The 27,676-nt window shown below is 46.1% G+C and overlaps 1 protein-coding gene and 1 long non-coding RNA gene across 2 annotated transcripts in view; one reads left to right on the top strand and one right to left on the bottom strand.

Annotated features, from left to right (window-relative positions):
* Positions 1-2,428: 2,428 nt before the first annotated feature.
* LOC139435824 (uncharacterized) lies at positions 2,429-4,084 on the bottom strand. The gene is made up of 3 exons (XR_011645027.1): positions 3,814-4,084; positions 3,511-3,572; positions 2,429-3,208 (listed from the first exon to the last, which is right to left on the bottom strand). It is a non-coding gene; the product is annotated as an uncharacterized lncRNA (long non-coding RNA).
* An 18,421-nt stretch (positions 4,085-22,505) lies between these two features.
* The window catches only part of LOC117464739 (zinc finger protein 518A), a 33,764-nt gene continuing 28,593 nt past the window's right edge, over positions 22,506-27,676 (top strand). The window contains exon 1 of the mRNA XM_071206669.1: positions 22,506-22,863. The gene's annotated coding sequence lies outside the window, so the exon portion shown is untranslated. The remainder of the gene's footprint in view (positions 22,864-27,676) is intronic.

Here is a 27,676-nt window from a genome sequence, read left to right as displayed (position 1 = left end):
GAGCAGATAGTGGTTGTTGTAAAATGATCAAATGGTACCTCTTCTCTGGAAGCGGTATGTTCTGGAGGATAATACTTTAATTGTGAATCTCTACACCTACTGCCTGAATCTGCTTTATGGTATTATATTATACATTTTAAGTAAAAAAATCATATTCATATTTCTTCTCTCCTGTGTTTATTTGCATTACATTTGATATTGAAGTAATCCAAAACAAAAAGAAAGTTATCAGGTTACATTACTTTTATATCTTGATACTCACATGAAGTTACTGGTTGTGTTTTTGGCAAGTAGCCCTCCCAAGCCTGTGCATAAGTTATATCATTTTAATTACTGATACAGTTGTTGCACATCTTTAATTTATTTTGTAGTGTACTTAAAGGGATAGTGGAAATTGAACCCCAAATAGTTTCGTTTTAACTTATATACAAGCATAATTACGTACCAAAACAATCACACCTGATTAAAAAAATATAATAATTGCCTTACGCATGTTAGAAGCACTTTATTGCAGCTTCCCCGAACTTTTTTAGAAACGAAATGATCGAGTCAGCCAAACCGGAAGTGAGGAAAACTCAGGAAGACGAAACAATAACAAACCATGGCGTCTATGCAGAATGAACGTGGAAGGGCAAATATACCAGACAAAGAAGAAGGATTGTACGAGCTATCCAGTGATGATAGCGAGTCAGAAACATCCTCTCGGCTTTCCTGCGAAAATGTAGTTTTAGGAACTGAATCTGAATCCGGTTCAGTAAGCGACGATGGTGAGAATATTGAGCCAGACGATGGACCATTACGTCCTTATTTGTTCGAGCCCGAGGTGATGGAGTTAGTTCACGGCATGGGCAATGGCGAGGATGACCAGGACCAGGCGCCAGATGATGCACCCCTACGCACAAATAATCTTGACTGGTAGGTCCCTAAGCATAGCTCACGCTAGGCGCTATATTATATATTGCAAAAGTTGGCATGCATGCACTGTAGGCCTATGGCTATGCGCGAGGATGACTGCATGTAGGGTACATTTCATAACATACCAGGGTCAGGTTCACATAAATTATCTTGTCACATTTATTATTGTATATGTAACAGCCTTATGGGCATTAATTACATGAATAAATTTAAATGAATTGTATACTAGCATGATATACAGCTAGAGCCAATCGGTCTTTTGACGTAGTATGGTCCTAATCCTAGGCTAGCCAGGCTGCCTGTCAAGTGTAGGCTGTACTCACAGTACTGTTAGTCTATCATGTCTATATGATGACTGTAGTGTACACATTCGACACTGTGTACCGGATTATCGGATGACGAGGCCTCCGGTCGCCTAATCGACAGGCAATAAATGGCGTTGTACACAATGGTACAGGCTAATGATGCATTAAATCAGCCAGAAAACATAATAAAAATACTCGTGCCTCGTCCAATGTTTGTGCCCGTCTTCCTTTGTTTTCGTCATCACCCGAAGATTCCCGAAGTATTTCGTTTCATTGAGAGGGCGTGGTCGGGAGCAGTAAAATTGAAAATAAAATGAAACTAGGCGCATGAAATTAAAAAAAATGGTTTATTATGCTTATTTTTAATAAAAATACATAAGTTAAACCCAAAATTCGCGGATTTCCACTATCCCTTTAAGTCATACAATGATTCGAAACCTTTACTTTTCATAAAATGCAAGATGTAACTTTCAATGTGGCTTGTGTATTTATCACATTTTCAATGTAAATAGATCTGATTAAATAAAGAGTAAAAGCACAATCTTAAATGTTAACAGTTATCATTTTCCTATGCTTATTGTTAATGTAGTGGTGTTATGAACAAAATGTTGTCCTAAAGGAAATTAAGATGTTTTTTTATTTGTTGACAAAAGATTTAAAGTAGATGCTCACAACATGTGGGAACATTTATAGAGAAAAAATGTTCTATTGTAAAACAAATATTTATCTGCATACTGAACAATTTAGAAACTCTCTAAAAGGTATTATCTTCTGTGACGGTACGACCCTGTAGGGATTGTGGGTATTGCACTTCATAATTACATTCTATGGTATGCTTATGACATTGATGCCAACATACATGGGACTAGGGGAGACCTTCCTGTTGTTTGCATTGTCATGATAAATGACAGTGTAGTATTCATTGTCAAGATTTTGTGTTTTTAAACTTGGGACTCTTTTCAGACTGCTCCGGCTTGGGAAAAGATTTGAGCCTTAATGTGTAATGTTTTCTGTATTGTATGGTAAGCTTATCCTTTCATTTGATAGTCCCATTTGGATGTGATAGCTAACATTTTCAGTAAGCAGTAGACAAAAGAAGTGAAAATATGAATGTAATTTATTTTCAATATTTACATAAATACATAATTATTTTAACAAATAAAATAACAAAAAACATCATAACAAATACAAAATAAAAGGTTTGACAGACAGCCATGCCCAGCATGGGCCTGGAGAGCTGCAGAGTCCATTGGGGGAAGAGGGGGGGGGTGGGATGTGGGGAAGAGGAAGAGCAGCCATGTTAACAGTGTTATGGCTACAGATGTAATATCTAACTCAACATTAGCCATGACAGTCTGGGCTTAGCAAGGGCCTTAGAATACATACTCTAAAGGCCAAATCCAAAAACAGTGATACTGACATTTTAGCAGTTCACAGTCTTTGGAGGTGGTCTTTCAGGCAATTGGCTGGTGACTTTACAAAAATATCATTTCCCCAAGGGGTGAAATTAACTCCATCTCGCAAAAACAGCCCAGGACTGTCATGTCTAATGTTGAAGTGGTCAACAATGGCACCATTTAGGCTATGAACAAAAGTAGCCATAACACTGTTAACAAACTTCCGGGCCTTGTCCATTTTGACAGGATTTGCACCAGCCCTCCACCGGCGCCTCTGGTTCATCTGGGAGAGCATGATCTTCATGCCAGGGTGCCGATGGTGAAGCTGGTGCAGGTCCTCCTTCATCTGGTTCAGCAACTGAACACTGGGCACATCCCCCAAGTCATTGCCGCCACAGTGGATGAGGAGGACATCCGGGACTGCTCTTCCTCGCAGGGAGTAGGAAAAGAAAGGGAGGACACCTCTCCAGCGCAGTCCACCCCAACCGAACCAGCACACCCTCAGGTCGAGGCCAAGGTTGCTGCCGATGGTCTCTGTAGCTCTCTGGGCTCCATGCCGGACATAGCTGTCTCCGATTATCCATACAGTCACTATGGGAGGAAAATAAATGAGAGCAACAAATGCTTCAGATCATGAGGAATATCAAATCAATTATAAAGGGTTTCTCATTTTGTTCCTTTGACAATAACATGCAAAATAACTATGAAATCACACCTGTATGGTTAAAAGTAACAAGAGAGCAAAACCTCAAAAAACAGATTAACAGCACACAGTTTATATATATATATTTATATACTGTGTGCTGTTTATCTAAAATTGTGCACACATGTATATGTATAGTATGTTTGTGTGTAATGTCAACCATCTGAAGTCATGTAAAGTAAGCCAGGACCATCAATTTACAGGTTGTGCAGTTTGGCGTGGAGGAGGTTGCCATCTTCATTTTTCTTAATGCTGAAATAAATAAAAATGGTTTAATCAATATAAAAGCACCTTTCTTTTTCTACAGTCATATTTCATTAATCACATTTAATTCACGCAACACTGGCCATATCTCTGCTAGTTTACAAAGTTTAGTTACAAATGACATTTATATTTGAAAAACGGTGAAGCACTTAAAAAACAATTGTATAGTGTAGGTTCAAGAACATTTAAATCAAAAGAACAAGTTTTGTAAAGTTACAGGGTATCTTACCTTCAGAATATGCCGGGAACGAGGAGCAGTGACCTCAAGCTGGGTTGTTAGCTTAATACTGAATAGAGCATGTTAGCTTAGCTTCTTAGCCTGAGCTAGGTCTGGAACGTCACGCTCGGTGGCAGCAGGTCCCGCCCTGTCCAACCTCGGCTCCGCCTCAGCACCGCCTCTTTGCCCTTATTTGGAGCAGGCGGGAGAAGGCGGGAGTTAGACTCTGACGTCGCTGTCGAGCCGTTAGTGGCCGACTCCGCCTACTAAGGGCTTCACGGCAACTCTGCAGAATCCTATGGGTGACGTCACGGACCCTACGTCCATTTATATATACAGTCTATGGTTCAGACTCAAGTCCTGTGTGTGATGCCACATTCAGGACATTCAGTGTCCTTTCTTTAACAGAAGACCGTTGCTAGAAGCTGCAGCTGTATTAGTTTTTTGTTTTTGAGGATGGAAAAATGTCACACACAGATATAGGGAGGCTAGACCTACAATTGATTCATTATGGTTTATAATTTCATGTCAACACGAAGAAGAAGAAAAGATGGCTGCACTGTTCAGTGTCAATCCTGTGGAGATGGAGGTTATAAATCTCCAAAATCATGTTCAGCTTAAGTCTCAGCAAAACTCACAACATTTCTGGAGCCTTGTATACGCCCAGAAAACTATAAGAACATTCACCAAGCAGCACTGAACATGTCTGCTTTATTTGGTTCTGTATACATCCCTTTGTGAAGCAGCTTTTTCTGGCATGAATGAAATCTAAATACAGAACAAGACCGACTGATGAACATGTAAATGACTCTATTAGTGAACCTAAGTGGGTCCAGCATACACCTGTATGGTGGACTCCATGCAGCGCCATTCATCTCACTAACTGTAAAAAAGAGTGAATGCACTTATTTTACACACGATGCTTGCAAGGTGGTGATTAAGGCGATGTATTTACGTGGGCCATAATAAGAAGTGAAAACATTGTAATTTGCTCTTCGACATGTATGTGAATCTTCAGTGAAGTACTTACTTTGTTGTCCATATTAATATGTTAGAAATTCTCGTTTTCTTGGACCTTGATGTGAAGTTAAGATTTTGGATAAGCTTTAGGTATTGCAATTTCACACAAAAGTAGCTTAATTCAACTGATGAGTGCTATGTGAAGTAGCTCTTGGCCACTTTCATTTTTTCAAAGTAGCTCTCAGGTGGAGAAAGGTTGGAGACCCCTGCTATAAAGTATATTCATTACTCGTTATTCTCTACTAATAGTTAATTAAAGACTGTATATAATGACTATTTTGCACATCCCTTTCAAGATTTCAAGATTTGCTAAGGTTTATTGACATATCATATGGACGCGGTGGACCCGTTCAAATCCAGTTTTGGACAGTCTGCAGTGGTTCCATCCCATTTCAAGTGCTGTTCGAGACTCGGTGTAACCCTCGTAGCACACTCTCCAATCACAGAGCTTGAGGACTATCGGGGTTTTTCAAACAGAGCACATGGTGTAATCCAAACGATAGCTGGGGATTCTGGGTAGTGTAGTGTCTTCTGCCATCCTTTACTCCGAAAAAATATTTGTTTCTCCGAATCGAAGGGGAAAAATACAAAAGCATTGCACACAATTTAAGCCAATCAATGTTGTGTAATTAACAAGGATAATCTGACACAAACGAATGCCGTGCTTCCATGAGCGTCCATAGAAGCATATGGACATCCCGGAAAGCTGAAAATGGACGCTAAGGGCCCCCCCTTGCGTTGAAAATGGACGCTAAGGCCCCCCCCCCCCCCCCCCTTGCGTTGGTAAAAAGCCGACACAGGGGACTTGACATAACGTCAACATAGGCCGACCTGGGAGTGAGGATGTGTTGGTGTGTGTGGTACAGTGTGTAGGTGTGTGCATGGTACAGTGTGTATAGGTGTGTGTGTGGTACAGTGTGTAGGTGCGTGTTGTACAGTATGTAGGTGCGTGTGTAGTACAGTGCGTACGGCGGACAGACGGGTCTCAGTTGGTTTGGTGTCCACTGCTTACTTTTAATACTTGTAAATACAACTTTTGGCCCGTAATTTCAATTCCCCATTTCAGCGATCAGAGAGGGGGGGGGATATATCCAGTCTCTGGTTGTGTTTCGTTATTATGAGAGTGCTCTCATACTTGTTTGATTCTGAAATTGTATATATTTATATAAATATATGTATGTATGTATGTATGTATGTGTGTGTGTGTGTGTGTGTGTGTGTGTGTGTGTGTGTGTGTGTGTGTGTGTGTGTGTGTGTGTGTGTGTGTGTGTGTGTGTGTGTGCTCGCTCCAGGTAAAATCTAACTTTGCTGTTACTCTCAGAGGCGCAGAGAAGTGGGGCAGATTGGTGACAATCCTGACCAGCGCTTTTTTCATTAATGGAATATTCTCCGCGACGCAACGAAACTCGCGTCCCTACGGATTCCAGCTTCTGAAATATGTCGCCAGAATCCTGAAGAAATTCCCTCTTTCTGCGACTGCCCGGTGGACCTTACAGCTGCCTCGCTGACACCTTGGATAGAAATGCAGCTTCGCTTCATCCGTGAGAGAATACAACCAGCGCTGCGGGCCGCCGGGACAGAGACACAACGGCAGCAAAGGAAAGTTTCCAGGAACAAGCTGGCATATCTCTGGCAACACCGCAAATCAAAGGCAATCGATATAATTTTAAATAACAGCTGTGTTGTATATGTAAGACTATGGACTACGACATTTAGGTTGACCGTTTATTGAACACGTTGTTGCATACGCTTCCATGACAACACCACAACAACACAACTGTATCCGGTTCACACATCCCAAAACTCCCGGTGCCATCTTAAAGGCACAGTCACACCTGATGTGACACATACATAACATTTACCCCTCCCCACAAGGAACCCAATTAACTTTTAGCTATCTACTCTCGATTAACTGGGTAGACTGCCAGTCACCAGCATAGCCATGTGGATTATTCTGCCACGCAACAGACTATGCTCTGAACATTACCCCTGAGAGTCACAAGCTCACAATATAGTCCTCCAAGTATCTTGGTCTGACCCGGACACGGGCCGGATGAGCTTCAAAACGAACCACTGGCTCAACCGGCTCAGGTGGGAACCCGGCTGGACCCTGCAACTGCTCATCAGGAAAAACAAAGTCCCCGTCCTCCCTGGGCCCTGGGTCCACGATGGGGGGCGGTGCCACCTTCCGAAGCCGGCTTGCATGCCACCGTGATCCGTCGGCCAAACGAAAGGTGGCTGACCCCAGTTGAGCGGTGACCTTCATCGGCGCCGTCCAGAAGGATAGCAGCTTGTGGTCCCGGTTAGGACGGTGAATCCCGACCCAGTCTCCCACTGTGAAGGAAGGTGCTCTCACCCTCCGTCTCTTGTCGAACCGATGCTTCATGCGACGCTGAGCCTCTGCAACCCTGGCACTCTGGCAGGGTGTGGCTGTTGGCGTGACGGCCGCCGGGGCCCGTAGCCGATCCAAAGGGAGCTGCAGCTCACGGCCCATCATCAAGAGAGCTGGGGAGCTGCCGGTAGTTGAATGCGGCGTCGCCCGGTAGTGAAGCAAGGTGCGAAGCAGCGCGGCTGAGAATGGAAGACCATCTGCCAGGTGTGCTCTGATCCCGTTCTTTAGGGTTTGGTTGAACCTTTCCACCCCCCCATTTGCTTGCGGGTGGTAGAAAGCTGTACGGATGTGTTTAATCCCCCTCTCTTCCACAAAGGTGGCGAACTCAGAGGAGACAAATTGTGGGCCGTTATCCGTAGTGATGGCGTTAGGACTGCCCCACCGAGCAAACAGAGAGGAGAGGAAGTCTGTGACCACCCGAGCCGTTACGGACCCTGTGGCGACCACCTCTGGCCATTTCGAATGGAGGTCGTAGGCCACCAGGAGGAAGCGTTGGTGGTGTGGGACGCCATGCAGCTCCCCACAGATGTCCAGCTGCATGTGCTCCCAAGGCGCGTGTGGCCACTGCAAGGGCTGCAGGGGCGGTGGGAGTGGCGGGCCAGTTTTGCCACTGACCAGGCAGGCCGTGCACTCCTTCACCATTGTCTCTATATCTCGATCTATGCCCGGCCACCACACCAAATCCCTGCAGCGCTGTTTTACCTTCACGATACCCAGGTGGCCCTCGTGCGCCATAGAGAATACGCGGGCCCTGAGGTCGATGGGAATGAACGTGCGGAGGCCCCGAGCCACGCAGACACCGTTCCAGCAGGTCAGCTCGTCCTTGACCCGATGAAAAGACGCCAGGTCATCCGGGAACTTCGCAGGCCATCCCTCCCGGATGTAAGTGCGGAGCCGGGAGAGCGTGGGGTCCTCCTCCGACGCGAGCCGAAGGTCATCCAGGGAAACCGCGGCCTGAAGCGGGGCGTGGAGCATGAGTATGAGCTCTGACTCTGTTGCGTCCGGGCCCTCGCCGGGCGCTGGGGTGGGGATGGCGCGGGAGAGCAGGTCAGCCACCACATTCTCCCTGCCGGGAGTAAACACTGTGGTGAAGTCATACGGCAGGAGTCTCTCTGACCAGCGGTAGATCCTCAGCGGTTTGTGCCCCGACCCCGATGTAGCAAGCAGGGCTGTAAGAGCCTGATGGTCAGTACGCAACGTAAAATGCCGCCCATACACGTACATGTGCCACCGCTCGCACGCCCAGACACAGGCCAGCGCCTCCCGCTCCCCCACTGAGTATTTCTGTTCGGCCGAGTTGAGGGACCGAGAGGCGAACGCCACCGGGCGTTCTGTGCCCCCCTGGATCTGGGACAGCACCGCCCCTATTGCCGTATTGGACGCGTCACAGGTCACGAACGTGGGGCTCTTCAGGTCAAAGAATGCGAGCACCGGCGTTGAGGTGAGCTGCGTCTTGAGCTGGCGAATAGCGGCAGAGCAGGCCGGGGTCCACTCCCAGACCGCATCCTGTTTCAGGAGTTCACGTAGTGGGGAGGTGGTCGAGGAGTACTGAGGAAGGAAGCGCAGGTAGTAGGCCGTCATCCCCAGAAACGAAGAGATCTGAGCCGGACAGGACGGCTCAGGCAGGCGCAGCACCGCCTCTACGTTGGAGTGTAACGGGCTGAGGCCGTCGGCGGTCAGGCGGAACCCCACAAACTCGATGGCTGGAACAGCGAAGGTGCACTTTTCCCCATTGAGTGTTAGGTTGTGACTGGCGAGGACGTCCAGCACCCTCGCCAGGCGTTCATCATGAACGGCTGGTGTAGCACCATGAACCACTGTGTCGTCCAGGAAGACGACCATGCCCGGGATGCCGGCGAAGATGGTGGACATGATTTTTTTAAAACAGCTGGGGGCCGAGCTGAGGCCAAAAGGCATGCGGGTGTAGCGAAACACTCCGACATGAGTCACGAAAGCTGTAAGGCTGCGGCTGTCAGGGTGCAGCGGAACCTGCAGGTAGCCTTGACGAAGGTCTAGTTTCGTGAACATGGAAGAGCCGTAGAATTGTGCGGCTAGCTCCTCCACTGTGGGCAGCGGATACCTGTCGGGTATCACGGCCTTGTTCACCGGCCTGAGGTCGATGCACGGGCGCAGGCCCCCTGACTTCTTCTTCACCACCACCAGGTTTGAAATCCACGGGGAAGCATCAATGCTTGGACGATGATGCCCGCGTCCAAGAGTTTTTGCAGCTCGGCGGTGACGTCGGCGTATGGGCTGAATCACGGGGTGTACCTCAGGCTTGAGGAGGGGCTGGTGGTCAAAGGCGGTGAGGCAGCCCAAACCACTGAACAGGGCAGGCCAGCGCTGATGCCACGGCGAGCCAACAGACAAGATAGCGGCCCCAGAATTGTCCACAAGGGTGAAACCCAACTCACAAAACAAATCAAAACCCATGAGGTTGGCCCCCTGGTGAGACACTTGAAAGGTGAATGCGGGGAGAGTCTTAGTCCCGTAACGCACAGCCAAGGTGATTGTGCCCGCCATTCCAATTTTAGAGTGTCCATACCCGTACAAATCCTCGGCGTCGGCGGTGATTGTTCGGAGCGGAAAGAGACGCCGGACCGTGGAAACATTCAGGAGGGACTTGGAGGCCCCCGTATCCAGCAGCAGCGGGAGGCAGACCCCATCCAGCTCCACCGTGCAGCACTTTAGCCGTCGGGAGATGGCGCCCACGGAGTGGATGGTCGTCGGTGCGTGTGGCCCAGGCGTACGTGGAGGTGGGCCGTCGGCTGCAGGAACAGAGCGACAGACCCGTGCAAAATGGTTCTGTCTGCCACAGTGTTGACACCTCTGTCCCTTGGCAGGGCAGTTCGGAGCTCGACTCTGGTGCGATGATGAGCCACAATTATCACAGGGCCGGCGTGCTGCCGTACCCTGGCGTGCTGCCGTACCCTAGCGTGCTGCAAAGTTCACATCAAAGTTGTCCTCAGGGAAAACCCCCCCGTGAGGCTCCATGGGTAGCGCCACCGTTTGAGTTAGTAGCATGGGTCTGTGGGGAAAAGAACCGGAGGAGGGAGCTAGCTGGGATGCTAAGGCTGCTGCTGACTCAAGCTGGAAAGCTACCTCCACTGCTCTTGTTAAAGTGAGCTTGTCTGTCATCATTAGCAGCTTTTCTCTGAGAGTCGGGCTGTTAGTGTGCTCAGCCAGCTGATCCCGTATTAGTTCATCCTCCAGCGCCCAGAATTTACAGAGGCTGGCTAGTCCCCTCAGATCAGCCACGTAATGGTGGACGGACTCACCCGCCTGTTGCCGGCGTTGCCGAAAAACAATCCGCCGGAGCATAACATTTTGTGGGGCAGCAAAGTGTCCAGTGAGCAGTGTAACACAGTCCGCATATTTCGGAGCGAGTCCGAGAGTCCGAAAAATCCGCTGTCCCTCGCTGCCCAGTGAGTGTATCAGCAGGGCTTTCTTCCTGTCGTCGTTAGCTTCAGCTAGCCCCGCGGCTACTATGAACGTTTCGAAGGACTCAAGCCAGCGAACCCACGGAATCGGCGGTTCGCCCGGCAGTGCGAGGAACGGGGAGAGAGGTGATAGTAGAGAATCCATAATCCTCGTCGCCAATGTTGTATATGTAAGACTATGGACTACGACATTTAGGTTGACCGTTTATTGAACACGTTGTTGCATGCGCTTCCATGACAACACCACAACAACACAATTGTATCCGGTTCACACATCCCAAAACTCCCGGTGCCATCTTAAAGGCACAGTCACACCTGATGTGACACATACATAACAAGCTGTTTTCCGGAAACCCCGCCCACTGTTAGTGATACAGCCAATGTGTATGAATACTATAAAGCCAAATGTCAAACTGTGCCGAGGGCTACTCCCCTGGCCACGCCCCCTTGGTACAATTTCATTGACAGAATAGAGCCAGGTTATTTCCCAGATACCCAGGAGTTTACAACAGAGGAGGTGATGCAGTTCTGGCTTCTCTTCCTAATAACAAGGCTAGTGGATCTGATGGGGTCATCTATGAGACGCTGAGAGCTACCAGGCCCACGTCAACACAGACACTCACACACATCTTCAATGCCTGCCTGATCAATGAGAAGGTGCCTGCTTCGTGGAAAGGGGCCCTCATTCACAGGATACCAAAAAAGGAAAATGTCCCAGATGAGGTCAAGGAATAGGAGATAGGGTTAGAACTTAGGAGCTGATTTTTAAACGATCCGACCGCAACCCTACAGTAACTGGCTGAGCGCGCTCCAGCCAGTTACTGTAGGGTGAGGTGAGGCACAGATGAGCTCTGCCTCACCTCAGAATGCGTCACCCCACAGAAACTGTCTGGAAAGCGGGCCCTAAGCGCATGCCTGCACCATCTATATGTCACCGAGGAGGGGACCCGAGCAGAGAGGAGGGGAAGCAGCAGACGTTTAAAGAAATGAGAACTCCTCTCCTCTGAGCGGTCATATTAAAGCGACGTCCGTTCATTATTACATGGCAACAGCTGCATCAGCTGTCGAGTGTTTTGTCATATTTTATAAACTCTGTTAGATCAGCTGAACATTGTTCCCCCCAGGGGCGTCGCCTGGACCTGGAAACATTCGGGGCTTAGCCCACAGTGGCGGCGCTACAGTCGAATTTTCTACTGCAAGACTCCCCACACGCAGATACACAATTGCGCCATCTGGTGTCACAAACGTGTGCCTGCATTAGCTTTGTTATGGCAATGGATTGTGGGAGATTCTCATAGCACGTGAGGATCTCTTGAGTGTAACGGCCCGTCCACACTACAGCGTCGACAGCGTCGGAAGCGTCGACAACTCCAATATGCCCATTCACTTTGAATGGGGTGACGTCACGTTGCCTCGCTTTTTCGCCGAACTGAATTGTGGGTAGCAGAGCGGTCCGTCTCCGCCGGAGACGCCAGAGTAGCCAGCGCCAGCCAATCAAATCTCCCATAAAATCCCTGGGGTTTTTTGCTTTGTATGTCGGGGACGGGAGATTCATGTGATTGGTTGTTGGTCGCATTACTTGAATAAAATCCCCAAGCTCCAGACACGCCCAGCTCCAAGCTTTTTTTGAAGCTGTAGTGTGGACGCTCCGTCAGGTGCCTGTATTATGTCGGTGGACAAAATGTATGTTTTTATTTTATAAGGACAATAACATACTGTTGTGTTTGTTTAGTTTAATGTTAATTGTTTAATGCTCACAGTCACAGCAACATGTTTTGTGTGTGATTGGCTATTTGTTTTATTTGATGTATCAACGTGATCATCAATAGCTAATCTGAGCTAATAAGCTAATGTGAGCAGCATGGTGCTATTTCTCCAACAGAACCCAGCTCACATGTCCTTTTATGCTGTCCATTGAAATGCAGGTATGTGAGTTTTGTACACCAGTTTATTTATGTTTAATGTTTCACATTGCTCCTGTGAAGCTGACGGTTGAGCGGCCCAGACCAAGCAAGGAGGCAGAACGTCCAAAAATATAACCCGGCGTGGGCATTTATTAAAACCATACACATGACACAGACTCAATCTGCTGCTCCTGTGCACACATCCTGCAGCCACAAGGATCTCACACACACCCAGTCCTCCCAACAGACAGGGCAACAGAGCCTAAATACCCACACTCCCAATCATCACAACAAGACACAGGTGAGGGGGAAGGAGACAACACAGGACACCAGGTGCACACCGTCATCAGCCACAGACAACATATACTGTGCAATCACGCTAATAAAGTGCCCTATCACCCGGCCTGAAGCCGTCAGTCCATAGTGACGAAGTTACCTTCGTCACAGCTCCACATGATGCCTCGACTACAAAGTCTTCCATGTTTCTACGCTTCTTCCTCTGTGTCACAGTTTCGTGAATATCAAGATCATTGCACAGGGCCTTGGTCTTGTCATAGACCTCATGTGCTTTCTCGTTACTTCGGTAACTTTTCAGTGTGTTCTCAACTGCTGTCTTGTAATCTACTGCCTGCACCAAGTCAAGAGTTTCTTTCTGCAGGTATTTGTGCAGGCCCTGAGTGGTTGAGAGCAGTGTCTGGAAGCCCTGAGTGGTTGAGAGCAGTGTCTGGAAGCCCTGAGTGGTTGAGAGCAGTGTCTGGAACATGACAAGCATGTAGATGGTACTGCATGTTCAAAGCTTGCTTTCCAGTCCCTTTGCTAGAGGGGCTGAAAGGCTCCCTAAAGTCTTGATCAAAGCAGGGAGGTCTTTGACATGCCCAGCGAACAAGTTGTTTGTCCCCTACCTCTAGCTGTTTCTGAAATGTTTGCAATCTCTGATGGTGGACAAGAGATGTGGAGAAGAACGAGTAGAGACACTCCAGGAGATCAACGCAGGTATGTGAGTATTGTACACCAGTTTGTATAAGTATAATGTTTCACACTGCTTGTGAAAAATATACTACCACTATACGATCACTGATGTTTTGTTGTTGACTGGACACTTATTTTGTAAAAGAGATAGCATGTGAGGATCTCTTAAGCAAAGCAGCTCACGTGTCCTTTTTATATGCTGTCCATTGAAATGCAGGAAAGTAATCACCAGCTCTGAGTGATCTGTTGCCGAGGGGACACTACACCAGAGTTACATAAGCAGAGATAGTGCTATTTTGGGGGAACTCACCTCCTCTGGGGTCCCCCAGGAAGAATTTTTTTAAATATTGAAGTTAAAAGCATCAATCTGATTCCCGGATTATGAATACAAAGTCATTAAACACACACATCTACTATTCAAAGTATGTAGACTTCACTGACATGTTGGAGATCTTAACAAGAAGGTACTCTCATCCACCTAGCCCCCTGTCCGGCATAACTACACCTCCCCCACAGAGTAATACAAACCTGTTTACGCCAACCACCCCACAATGTTCATAGCAATTTTAGTCCTCACTTTTATGAAAGAATAAAACAGAGAAATCAATATAAAACACAAACATTGTTTGAGCAGTCTTCACATAGCTGGAAGAAAAAGACTATTGCGCTAATCTACTTTTAAGAAAAAGGGAACATTTGTTGAATATAAAAAACATCTCTATATTTAAGAGGAAAAATGTACTTTGTTCCTTCAACTATTAACACATAGGAATGTATAAAACCACACATATATTAGTGATAACATGATGCAATGCAACACACCTCTTATATATCAGGTGTCATTAAAATGAATATACCAAAAATACGCTGTATCAACTTTTCACTTCAAACTTTCAAGTTACTTCAATTTCCGCACAGTATATATATATAGAACTATAAATAAATATGTATATAAATAAACTGTATGTATCATGAATATCATTTACAAATAAAGATGGATGAATGAGTGTATTGTGTTATTGAGGAGAGGGTTCTGGGAAAATATGGCATAGATTATGGTGCGCTTTTGTAACTGTGGCAGGGGGTGTTCATGTGGGATGGGGAACACTCAAATATTTGTATTCAGGAACATTATTTTTTCAACAGTTTTTGGATTGAGCCGATTTCTTTTCTTGCTTACAATTTCCCCGCATTTTGAAAACACTCGCTCAGATGGAACCGATGATGCTGGCATGCATACAAATTGTTTCGCCAGTTTGAACAGATTGGGATACACATTTTGATGGTCCACCCTGTACGCCAGTGGGTCTTTCGATCTTTCCAGCGGTGGATCAGTCATGTACCGCTGCACCTCCACTGTAGCATCTGCTGTGGCATTCCTTGCTGTCCCCGCTTCAGAAGCATCTCTGTCCAGAGTTTCCCAAAGGTTAAGACCTGAAAGACAAACATGACTGTAATCACCAGTACTGAAAGGTTTCAATGTGTATCCTTTTTTACTTATACTTATTTTGTCCTGCATTTGATCAATTAACTATTTATAACATTACCTGTGGATGATGGATTGTCAACAGTTGCTAGTGCCGGTTGAGCTGATGTGGAGGGCTGTTCTTCTGTAGGTGTGTCAGGTTGTGCGTTTTTCCTCAGTTGTGTGCAAAACGCTGCCAGTCGTTTAACTGATGCCGCTGCCTGGACTTGATTGCAGAATCCAATAGTTTTGAATCTAGGATCCAGCAGTGTTGACAGGGTCAATGCAGTTTGGCTCTCGGTGGTGTCAAACTTGTTTTGCATATTTGACACCATGTTCTGTCCCAGTAGTTTTGCTGTGTCGTGGCTTGTTTTTCCAATTGTGTCGTACAAGTATAGCATTAACATTTTCGTCATTGGGATGATCTTGGATCCTGAGACTCTCTTCTCCTCGGAGAGTTCCACTGTTGCCTGGAAAAAGGGGGAGAGCAATTGCAGGCATGCATCTGCTGTTTCATAGTCCTCAGAGGACAGAGGTCTCACATCTGTTTTCAGCGTCGCAAGAGCTGCCCCCACTGACGGCCTCTCTTTGAAAAGGCGTTGTAGCATTAGGTAGGTGCTGTTCCAGCGGGTGTCCACTTCCTGAATGAGCTTCAGCACAGGGCGATTCATCTGCTCCTGCACTTCTCTGAGCTTCTCTTTTGCTGTTGTGCTGGTTTGAAAGAACGTGACTACTTTTCTAGCCCTTGTGCGTAGGTCTTGTAGGCCAGGAGTTGCATCCAGAGATTTCTTCACCACTACATTTAGAGAATGAGTAAAGCAAAGTGCATGTCTTAGATTTAAACTTCTGACAGAGGCAACCATATTTGCTCCTGCATCCGTCACAATTGAGGTCACTTTGCCTTCAGTGCCCCATCCCTCCATGAGAGACCTCATTGCAGCAGTGATGGTAACCGCAGTATGAGCTTCAGGGAAAGGCAGCACTCCCAAAAGCACTGGGGCCAGCTTCGCAGAGTCATCCACATAATGGCAGGTCACGGCTAGATATGCGTCCATATTAATGGAGGTCCACACATCAGCAGTCAGGCTCACAGCCTCTACCCTCTGCATGACAGCCTTGGCCTTCGTCTTCTCCTCCTCATAGCGCTTGACCACCATGTCCTTTAGAGCCCGTCTGGATGGAAGAGTGTATCTAGGATCAAGCAAGGCCACAAGCTCCTTGAAGCCACAGTCATCCACGATGGAAAAAGGCTGCGAGTCTTTCACCACCATATTCACAAGAGCCCCATCCAGCTCTCGCTTCCGGTCCACTAAGACAAAGAAATAAGGACATAAAGAATAATAACAAAACCCAAAAAAGCAAATAAGGATTTATGTGAAATTGCAATCAAAGGAAGCAGACTTGTGAGTCATGGAATACAGTCATAGCATATTGTGTTAGTGTTACTAGTTAATAATAATATAATACATACCATGTATTACCATACCCTGGTTCACAGCAGCTCCATGTTTGGCAGTGAAGTGCCTAATCATGGAGCAAGTATTCCCATGATACTTCAGTTCAGTTGAACACACCAAGCACTGGACCTGTAGAGAAAGGCATTTGTAAATAAAAATGCAATGTCAGTCTATAAAGCTATAGCCTAATGGCTACATTGATCATATACATAATTGTACTTTAATGCTACTTAATGTAGATTTGAGATAAACCATAGCTATAATACGGTAGTTGACCTACCTTACCATGCGCAATCAGATTGAAGTGATCCCACATCTCAGAACGACCTCTCTTCCTGGCTGGCTCCATAATGATCCAGACGCAATACTAACAACTCAACAGCAACACGGCAAACTACGACGACAGTCCCACAGATTGCCAAATTGTGCATTTTTTTTTGAGCGGTTACAAAGTGTCACTTACTAAGTGACGCTCAAATTCAAACAGTTTCAACCAGTCAGAATCGAGACGAGGCAGTGCATTGAATCACCTGATTGGACGGCGAACCAGTGAGTTGATTCATTCAGGAAATGAAGCAGTTGCTGCTTCGGACGTCACATGTCACGTGATTTGAAGCAAGCTTCGAAGCACTGCTTCTATAATTAATAATAATAATTCCTTATATTTATTATAGCGCTTTTCCAGATGCTCAAAGCGCTTTACATATACACATTACACATATATTTTATACATGCAATGGTCACTGTGGACAATACCCACAGGAGCAAGTTCAGGTGAAGTGTCTTGCCCAAGGACACACCGGCTTTACAGACGCAGCAGCGGCGGGTTTCACCCCTTGGTCTGATGATCATTGCACAGTGCACTGCGCCACACCGTCCATCTTCACGGAATATGGAATAGGAAGTCCAGGGTTGAAGCTCCGTTTGAAGCTTCAGTGTCAAACTGCCATCACTACTGAAGCCTCCCCCAGCCATACCCTGGCGCCGCCACTGGATGTATGAGACCGGATGCGGACACGACGGGTCATGCTACTATAGTATAGTATAGTATTCGTTTATTAGTCCCGAGGGGAAAATGGGTTGCAGCACATCACAGAGGCATTTAAAAAGTTAAGACAATACATCACTGACAACAACATAGACACAGATAAAAACAAACAGAAATAAGAAAACCAGATATCGACAGACATGACAAGGGGCCTATATGCCCTCATTTGCGAAATAGGGGGGACCGGGCCAGACCAGCTGGGTAAACAGTGCGTCCTAGCCATCATTTATTCAGGAGTTTGATGGCTTGTGGGACGAAAGACAGCCTAGATCTGTTCTTTTTTAAATAAGGGGCACGATATCTCCGCCCGGATGGCAACAGTTCAAAGTAAGAGGCAAGAGGGTGCCTCAGGTCACTCATAATATTGTGTGCCAATTTTAAAACTCTGTCCTTATATAAGCATTCTATATTAGCAAATGTGATTCCTGTCAATTTACTGGACAAAGTTACGGCCCTCCTGACTGACTTTTTCTGTGCCTCAGTTGCGTTGCCGAACCAGCATATAATGCCGAAGGAGAGCACACTTTCGATAAAAGCATGATAAAACATCTTCACCATCTGTTGCCGACATTAAAAGACAATAATTTACGTAAAAAAAACATTCTTTGTTGAGACTTAGCATTTATTTTCTCAGACCAAACATCCCATCTGAGCTTGTGGTCAAGCACGACGATACTTGTACTCAGTGACACATTGAATGGGCTCGCGAGAGTAGGGTTGGGTGATTGTGCTATTCTAAAATCAATTTCCATCTCCACCGTTTTTGAGGTGTTTAGAAGCAGGTTTGACTTCTCACACCAGTTAGTAAAGAAGTCAAGGACAGGCCCATGCTCCTCTTCCTCATCAAAGAGGAGGCCGTATCATCTGCATAATAAAGTGCCTGTTGGCAAAAGTGCTGATGCAGGAGGTGGTGTGTAAAATAAACAAAAGAGAGGATAAGACACATCCCTGGGGTGAGCCTATCCAGGTAGTTATTGTGTCAGAAAGGGCCATGCCTATTTTGACCTGCTGAGTTCTGCAGCTGAGGAAGTCCACGATCCAGGAGATCAGACCAGGTTCAAGTGACAATTCTTCAGTTAAAATGTTTGCTAAAATACTTGGCTTAATGGTGTTAAAAGCTGATGAGAAGTCAGCAAATAGAATCTTTAGATGGGCTTTTGGCGTCTCGAGGTGAGTGTGCAGAAGATGCAAGAGGGTTGCGATAGCATCTTCCACCCTCTAGAGGCCTGATATGAAACTGCATGGGATCTAAGAGGTCTGTGAGATGAAATGCCTCTTAACTAAACGCTCAAAACATTTCATTACAGTGAGGTGAGTGCTATCGGCCGAAAGTCATTGGGCTCACTGGCCTGGGGATTTTAGGCACTGGAATAATTGTGGATGTTTTCCAAAGAGAAGGGACTTTTTGCAGATTAAGGGAGGACCTAAAAGTGTCTGTAAATACAGGTACAAGTTGTTCTGCACAGTGTTTGAAAACAGCTCCTTCAATATTACGAAATGACATGGAGAGTACAAGTAACCACCATGCTCTAAACCGTCTGTATTACTTTATGCTTACCACGACAGTTACTGTCTGTATATGTCTCACATGGCTCACATAACTCCCAACCATAGGCGGCGCGTGAGGCTCAGGTTTGGGAAGGCTACATTTCATTTCATTTCATTTCAAACCTTTATTTATACAGATAAAATCCCATTGAGATCATTGATCTCTTTTCCAAGGGAGACCTGTTCAAGTAGTTCCACATGAAACATAAAAGCATAAACAGAACAACAAAAGGACATCATACAGCATAATTTACATAATTATCCACATAAACAGGTACCAACAGCTTCTGATTGAGTAGCATCCAACCGAGCTTTAAAAACATTTAGTGGCACCAGATTGTTCAGTTTCCATTTAATTTGCAGACTATTCCAAGACAGAGGAGCTGCGCATCTAAAAGCTGTCTTCCCTAAGACAGTCCTAGCAGTTGGCACATTTAATAAAACCACAGCATTCGATCTCAGGCAGTAGCCACTTACAATTCTCCATGAGATCAGGGAGCAGATATAAGATGGAGGTTTCCCTAGCATGGCTTTGTATATAAAAATGTACCAGTGACTGAGCCTCCGTACAGTTAGTGAAAGTAAACCAGCCCTTGCATACAGGGTACGGTGATGGGTTAATGCTTTACAGTTTGTCACAAATCTCAGTGCGCTGTGATACGCAGCATCTAACTTGACCAGGCAATTGGCAGGTGCATTCATATAGACCAGATCCCCATAGTCCAGCACAGGTAAAAGGTCACAGAGCCTTTTCCTGGCCTCAAGCGAGAAACAGGACTTGTTTCTGAAAAAGAACCCTAGCCTAACCCTCCGTTTTTTAAGCAGGTTATTGACATGAAGTTTAAAAGAGAGACAATCATCAAGCCAGATACCAAGGTATTTGTAACAGGCAACAACTTCAAGTTTTGTTCCTTGCGTAGTTACAATATCTAAAACAGACTCTGGTGTCTTTTTAGCTTTAGAAAAGAGCATTACCTTGGTTTTATCCACATTTAAAAGAAGCTTTAATTCAGAGAGCTGAGTCTGAATAGTGTTAAAAACAGCCTGTAATTTAACAACAGCCTCTTTAATGGTGGGACCTTCACAATACATCACAGTATCATCCGCATAAAAATGTAAAGTAGCTTCATCCACCTATCACCTTGGCCAATACTGAGTAGCCTCTGCTTTCAGATGCGATGATCAACGGTGTCAAACGCTTTGGAAAGGTCAATAAATAGAGCTGCACAACTCTGCTTATTATCTAAAATAGTAGTAATGTCATTCACCACTTTCATTGTGGCAGTGATGGTGCTGTGTTTCTTTCTGAATCCTGACTGATGTTTAGACTCCTTTACCTGTTCACTCACTAGGCGTTCAAGAACCTTAGCCAGAACTGACAACTTAGAGATGGGTCTATAATTGTTTAATAAGGTGGCCTCCCCTCCTTTCAGTAAAGGCAAGACATAAGCAGACTTCCATACTTTTGGAATTGTGTTCGTGCTGAGGGAGAGGTTAAAAAGAGAAGTAAGAGGTGGAGCAATAAAGTCTGCAGCTATCTTTAAAAAGAAAGGTTCTAAGTTGTCCGGGCCAGCCGGTTTCCTAGGATCTAGCTTAGATAAGGCTTCATGAACAACATCAACAGTAAAAGGGGTCAAACTGAAAGGGTTTTCCAGACCACGTTGTTCAGAGTCACAGACTGTGGTGTTTACAGAAGCAGAGTTAGTGACAGAATCAAATAGAGAACCACAGGACACAAAATGCTCATTAAAGCAATTTAGCATAGTGGCCCTGTCCGATATAGAGCCAGATGCTGTGGTAAGGCACGGAGGTAGCTCATTACGGATCTCACCGGTTGATATCGATTTTATTGCTTTCCAAAATTTCCTAGGATTATTTAGGTTTTCTGTGGTAACTGACAAATAGTACTTCGACTTTGCACTTTTGACATTTGAAGTGAAGCTATTCCTTAGCTGCCTAAAACGCAGCCATTCTATCTCTGAGCCTGATTTCCAAGCCTTTGCCCAGGCCTTGTTTCTCTCATGAAGGAGACTAGACAGCTCAGCAGAAAACCAAGGATTGTCTCGTCCCTTTACTCTAAATGTACGCAGGGGTGCATGTCTATCAATGATCTCCATAAAACCAAGATAAAAATAAGACCATGCGGTTTCAGCATCAGCACACAGATCGATTTTACCCCAATCAAAATCAAACAGATCATGAACAAAACCCTGCTCCACAAAATGTTTTTTGTCTCTCTTGATGATAATGCGAGGTTTAACCTTTTGGACCTTAGTGTCCCTAATTGTGGCTACAACACAGTGATCGCTCAGATCATTTGCAAATACTCCCACAGATGAATATTTATGGGGAACATTAGTTAGAATGAGATCAATTAGGGAGGATTTATTAGGGGACTTAATATTTGGGCGAGTAGGACTGTCCACAATTTGAGTAACATTCAATGAGATACAAAGGTTTTTAAAATCCTCTGACACTGCAGTTAACCAGTCCCAGTTAAAATCTCCAAGTAGCACTATTTCCTTGTAGTCTAGTTGTGATAAAAGATTTGCTAGTGAAGACAAGGAGTCTTTGACAGCTGAGGGGGGTCTGTAGCAGCCCACCACCATGACCTGTTGACCCTTTGCCACTTCTATATTTAAGGCTAAAAATTCAAATTGCTTACTGATCGATTTGGAAACTAATGTGGATACACTGAACTTATTCTTAACATAAATGGCAACGCCACCACCTTTATTAGGCCGGTCGGTACGATACACATTAAAACCATTTAAGGCAATGTCAGAGGCCAAAATAGACTTATTTAGCCATGTTTCAGATAAGACAATTACGTCAGCGTCAGTCGATTTTGCCCAGATAAGGACAAAATCTAGTTTACCTAACAGACTGCGCACATTCAAGTGGATGAAACCCAACCCAGATCTAGCTTTAAAATCAGCAGGAGTAGCGATCTGACTACTACTACTGGGCGGACCAGGGTTAGGTTGTACATTTCCTGACAGTAATAACAACAAAAAAAACAGGCATCTTTTCCTCTTAAATGACACACATACATTGTCATCTAATTTAGAATCACCGTAAAAGTCTGCGAGAGTGTGATTAGAGCTTAAGAAGCAGTCCTGAAGAACCATCATCGCAGGAAAATAAAAAAGACAAACATATTTTGTCGAGCAGATTGACTGTGACAAGGCAACCGGTAATTGTTTGAGCAACACATCCGAACCTTTGCAGGGGATGCCCACTGCGGGTGGCAGAACAGACCTGAATCCAGTAGACTTCTCAGAATGACTAGAGATCTTCTCATAGTCCAAAACAGTTAATAGGCACAGCAGAATCCCGATATGGGCCATTTTCCCAGATCAGCAGAGCATCCGGATAGGCGTGCAAGCAGGCCCGAAATGTGGAGGCGCTCCATTCTCCTCGCGATATCCCCGGTGCAGAACCTCCTCAGTACAGCAGGATAGGCGAAGCAGGACCAGCTCGAGGCGTAGAGGCGCTCCGGTCTCTCAGCGATATCCCCGTGGTAAAACGTCCTCGGCACCGTAGAGCACGACAGGTGGAGCAGGTGGATACAGGCCTCAGCTACAGCAGGTGTAAGTAAAGCAGGCCGCAGCCCGAACGCGAAGCCACTCCGGTCTCTCCGTTACGCCCCCCGGGGTAAAATCTCGCCAGGACAGCAGCACACGACAAGTGGAAGCAGGTCCCTGCCACAGCACAACTGGGCAGGTGGAAAAAGGGGGCCCAAGCAACAACGTGCAGCCGCTCCGTCTCTCCGCGACTTCCCGGGAAAAACCTCCCCACAACAGCACAGGTGCACAGGTAAACCTCCTATCCACGCCGACAGAAGAGAGGCAGCCCTGCCCCTCACTTTCCACGCTCCGTGAGGCGGATGAGAAAATGTGCTCCGCTCGCGAAAATGCGCTCTGATCGACGAGTGTAGAGTGACGACGAGTTTACAGAGTGACATGTATCAATGTTTGGACTTTTTCATTGATGATATCGGATTATATCCCTAAAACGATCCATCAGTGTAAATAACTTTTTTTACCTGACGCTGCCCGCCTCCGGCGTCTATAGAAAAGAGATTAACTCAGTGAAAGCACCGCCGGCTGATCAGAGCTCAGTGTGCGGAGTTTAAATCTATCAAGTCATATTACAGGATAAAGGAAATACAGTTTCTGCCGTATGCAGGGAAGACACTGACGTGTCGCACATATCATTCATATCACATTATCAATCATATAATATCATAATATATCATAGGCTATATTTCTTTATCTGAGTCAGCTTCTCGAGCCTCAAATGTAACTCAAATGTAATTAAAGTCAGATCCACTCGTGTCTAGATGGGGCAGTGATATCATAAAACTGTTGTACGCTTTCAAACACTCGGTAGTTTTTGTTTTAACCAGTTGTTATATTCACCTTGCAGGTGCAACTATGTGGCTTGTATCCTGGTCACAGAGGTCGCGTTAACCGAATATTTTCTTTCAACCTGGATATGTTTGAGTTAGCCGGTTGGCCTAATCCAAAACATACGCGCTCTCGCTAAACTGTACTACGACGCTGGTTATCAAGTGGATCGCTCAAGCCAGCCGTGTCCTATCTAGTTAGGTGGTATCTGGAGCATTCGACCAATCACAAACATGGAGAAGCGCACTGATAGCGCAGCGTCATACTTCCTGAATGAAAAGTCAACTATATAATTAGACAAATATGAAGACGTTAAACTTTAAACATGACTCAAACACTTTATCCAGGATAAAAGCCACATAGCTGAACCTGCAAGGTGAATACAGCTGGTAAAAGAAAAAAGCGTTTGAATGCGTACATTAACATGTTTATGATATCACTGCCCCGTCTAAGACACGAGTGGATCTGACTTAGAGTGTTTCGTCAACTTAATGTGTTGCTTAAAATAATACTTCTGCATACAGTATGTGACACTGTGAGTGTTGCACGGCCAGATACGGCTCAGCTGACTCAGATAAGGAAATATATGTTTTCGAGTTTTCCCTGAAGTTAGCCGGCTAAGCGAAAATCCTGCTTCGTTGTATACCCCCCTGGTCCCGACCAGGTTAGCCGCACAGCATAAGTTACCATGGAGATCTAGCCTGCTAAAAAGAGAACCAGCTTCGTAGGACCCAGACCCGGCGGCAGACATATATCTCTGGGCCACCACGACACTTAGCCTACATTTCCCGGGAAATCTGAATTGTCAACGGGGGGCTGTTAGACGCTCGCGATTTGTCAACGGGGGGAGGGAGGCCCTCGTGAATTGTTGTTACGGAAAGAGAGGGGTTAAGGCTGTTGACGGTCTTATACATCCATTGGTTGGTTTTGTGGCACATTTGTAACGCTGTGCCAACTTGGGCACACAGGGTGGAGAGGTGGAGTGAGGTTGAGCAATGGAGAGAAAGGGAGAGAGAGAGATTGAGCGAGGCAGAGAGCGTGTGCAGCGGTCTGCTTGCGCACAGAGCAGGAGTTTGTGAGAGAGCCGGCTTGAGTCAATTTCTCTTCAAAATATAATTGATTGCTTGCTCGTTGGTAACGTAACTGATTTCTTCTAATGTGCCTGCATCTGGCACTGAGTTGCCATATTCCTTTCGTGAACCACTAACCTAGCAAGAGTAAACTGACAGGCTGCTGTGCCACATCTCACTCAAAAACCCACACGACTCAACCCAGCGAAAAACCAGTCTTGCGCGCAGCCTTTCATTCAGAATGTCCTAGCAAAATAAAAAAATGATATTAAACTAATACAAAATTAAATATTAGGACAAAGCCCTACAAATAACTACAATAAACATAATAATAAAACTATAAAAATGTTGTATTCAGCCCTGATTACAACAGCGGGCCGAAATCCTGGATGGGCGGGCCCGGCCCCATGGGGCCCGCCCATGACGCCGGGTCGGGTAGGACCGGAAACCCCGAGTTTTCCCTGAAGTTAGCCGGCTAAGCGAAAATCCTGCTTGGTAGTATACCCCCCTGAACCTTCAAGATAAGTTTTTTTGGATGTTTGTCATGTGGTCAAATGCAGGATGTTTGTTTTTAAATGTAGAGAAATATTGTGTTCGAATTGGTTGGAGTTATGCTTTCTGTCAAAAAGTGCAGCTGGCAGAAGCGCTCCTCTTTTGGGAGCCATTATTTTTTTGTTTCGGCTAGGCTGTGCTCACCGAGTCTGTACTGGGTCAGGGTGGCTCTGTGTTTACCGACAGTTACCGGGTCTGTACCGGGTCAGGGTGGTTCTGTGTTTACTGACAGTCACTGAGTCTGTACCGGGTCAGGGTGGTTCTGTGTTTACCGACAGTTACCGAGTCTGTACCGGGTCAGGGTGTCTGTGTTTACTGACAGTCACTGAGTCTGTACCGGGTCAGGGTGGTTCTGTGTTTACTGACAGTCACTGAGTCTGTACCGGGTCAGGGTGGTTCTGTGTTTACCGACAGTCACTGAGTCTGTACCGGGTCAGGGTGGTTCTGTGTTTACTGACAGTCACCGAGTCTGTACTGGGTCAGGGTGGTTCTGTGTTTACCGACAGTCACAGAGTCTGTACCGGGTCAGGGTGGCTCTGTGTTTACCGACAGTTACCGGGTCTGTACCGGGTCAGGGTGGTTCTGTGTTTACTGACAGTCACTGAGTCTGTACCGGGTCAGGGTGGTTCTGTGTTTACCGACAGTTACCGAGTCTGTACCGGGTCAGGGTGTCTGTGTTTACTGACAGTCACTGAGTCTGTACCGGGTCAGGGTGGTTCTGTGTTTACTGACAGTCACTGAGTCTGTACCGGGTCAGGGTGGTTCTGTGTTTACTGACAGTCACTGAGTCTGTACCGGGTCAGGGTGGTTCTGTGTTTACTGACAGTCACTGAGTCTGTACCGGGTCAGGGTGGTTCTGTGTTTACTGACAGTCACTGAGTCTGTACCGGGTCAGGGTGGTTCTGTGTTTACCGACAGTCACTGAGTCTGTACTAGGTCAGGGTGGTTCTGTGTTTACTGACAGTCACTGAGTCTGTACCGGGTCAGGGTGGTTCTGTGTTTACCGACAGTTACCGAGTCTGTACCGGGTCAGGGTGTCTGTGTTTACTGACAGTCACTGAGTCTGTACCGGGTCAGGGTGGTTCTGTGTTTACTGACAGTCACTGAGTCTGTACCGGGTCAGGGTGGTTCTGTGTTTACTGACAGTCACTGAGTCTGTACCGGGTCAGGGTGGTTCTGTGTTTACTGACAGTCACTGAGTCTGTACCGGGTCAGGGTGGTTCTGTGTTTACTGACAGTCACTGAGTCTGTACCGGGTCAGGGTGGTTCTGTGTTTACCGACAGTCACTGAGTCTGTACTAGGTCAGGGTGGTTCTGTGTTTACTGACAGTCACCGAGTCTGTACTGGGTCAGGGTGGTTCTGTGTTTACCGACAGTCACAGAGTCTGTACCGGGTCAGGGTGGTTCTGTGTTTACCGACAGTCACCGATTCTGTAATGGGTCAGGGTGGTTCTGTGTTTACCGACAGTCACCGAGTCTGTACTGGGTCAGGGTGGTTCTGTGTTTACCAACAGTCACTGAGTCTGTACCGGGTCAGGGTGGTTCTGTGTTTACCAACAGTCACTGAGTCTGTACCGGGTCAGGGTGGTTCTGTATGGGCTCAGAACAGTCTCATAATACACACATGCACACAGAAGGATCCACACTAGTGTTTTTCAATGCACACACAAATGTGTTCGTATAGGCCTACATGTAAATACAATCCAAATACAGAAAAAAGTAGTATTTCTGATCCTCACATATTTGTTTCCCGTTTAAAACCGCTGCACCTGCAAACACAAACCGCTTTCTGTGCATGGATCGCTGTGCTGAGGCTGCGGCCACTCGAGGACGAATTTGGTCGTTTGCGTTACTGTTTAGTGTCATATAGACCGTTCGGCCACACGAGGACGAACGAATACGGCACTAAACGACTGAGGAAACGATAACGGGTCCCAAGGTGGATAGAAAGGCATACGCAACTCTCTGGGGGGTCAAACGGCTCCGTGTGTGCGCCCTATCCGAACATTTTCAAATCACTGATAGTAGGCTTGTTTGAGACACATTGCGGCTCGCCTCGAAAGTAGACGAGAGTAGCCGATCGCAGCCGGGGGAGGTGTCAAAAAGCTCGTCTTAAATCGGACAGCTCGGACTCGGAGTCGGCTTGACTGGCTGGGTTTGCAATGGCGGAAATTGCGTTGGCGTTTTTCGTTGCAGATGAAGTGGATGCAATAGATTTTATTTTAATGATTTGGTTTAACTTAAAGATAAACTTTATTGTTATTGCACATATTACAGGTACTGAGACAACGAAATGCAGTTTAGCTTCTAACCAGGCGCAACAAGCAGTGAAGTGGAAAGTAATGTACACAATCTACAGAATAACATATAGAATGAATTGAATGATGAATAAACAGTGGGGTATGAATACACTAGATATCAGCCTGTGAGCAGTATGAACAGTGTGTATGAATATTCTAAGATATATAAAGTATGAAAACGGTAAGCAGTATAGTATAAAATATATAGATATTAATGTCATGATGATAAACATTGTGGAACAATGATGAAAAATGGGAATGGATGTGGCGACGTAAAACTGACACAAAACAACAACAA

This window comes from Pseudochaenichthys georgianus, chromosome 19, assembly GCF_902827115.2.
Source record: "Pseudochaenichthys georgianus chromosome 19, fPseGeo1.2, whole genome shotgun sequence".
Classification (NCBI taxonomy): domain Eukaryota; kingdom Metazoa; phylum Chordata; class Actinopteri; order Perciformes; family Channichthyidae; genus Pseudochaenichthys; species Pseudochaenichthys georgianus.
Note: the sequence above shows the minus strand (reverse complement) of the source record. Positions and strands in the feature narration are given on the sequence as shown.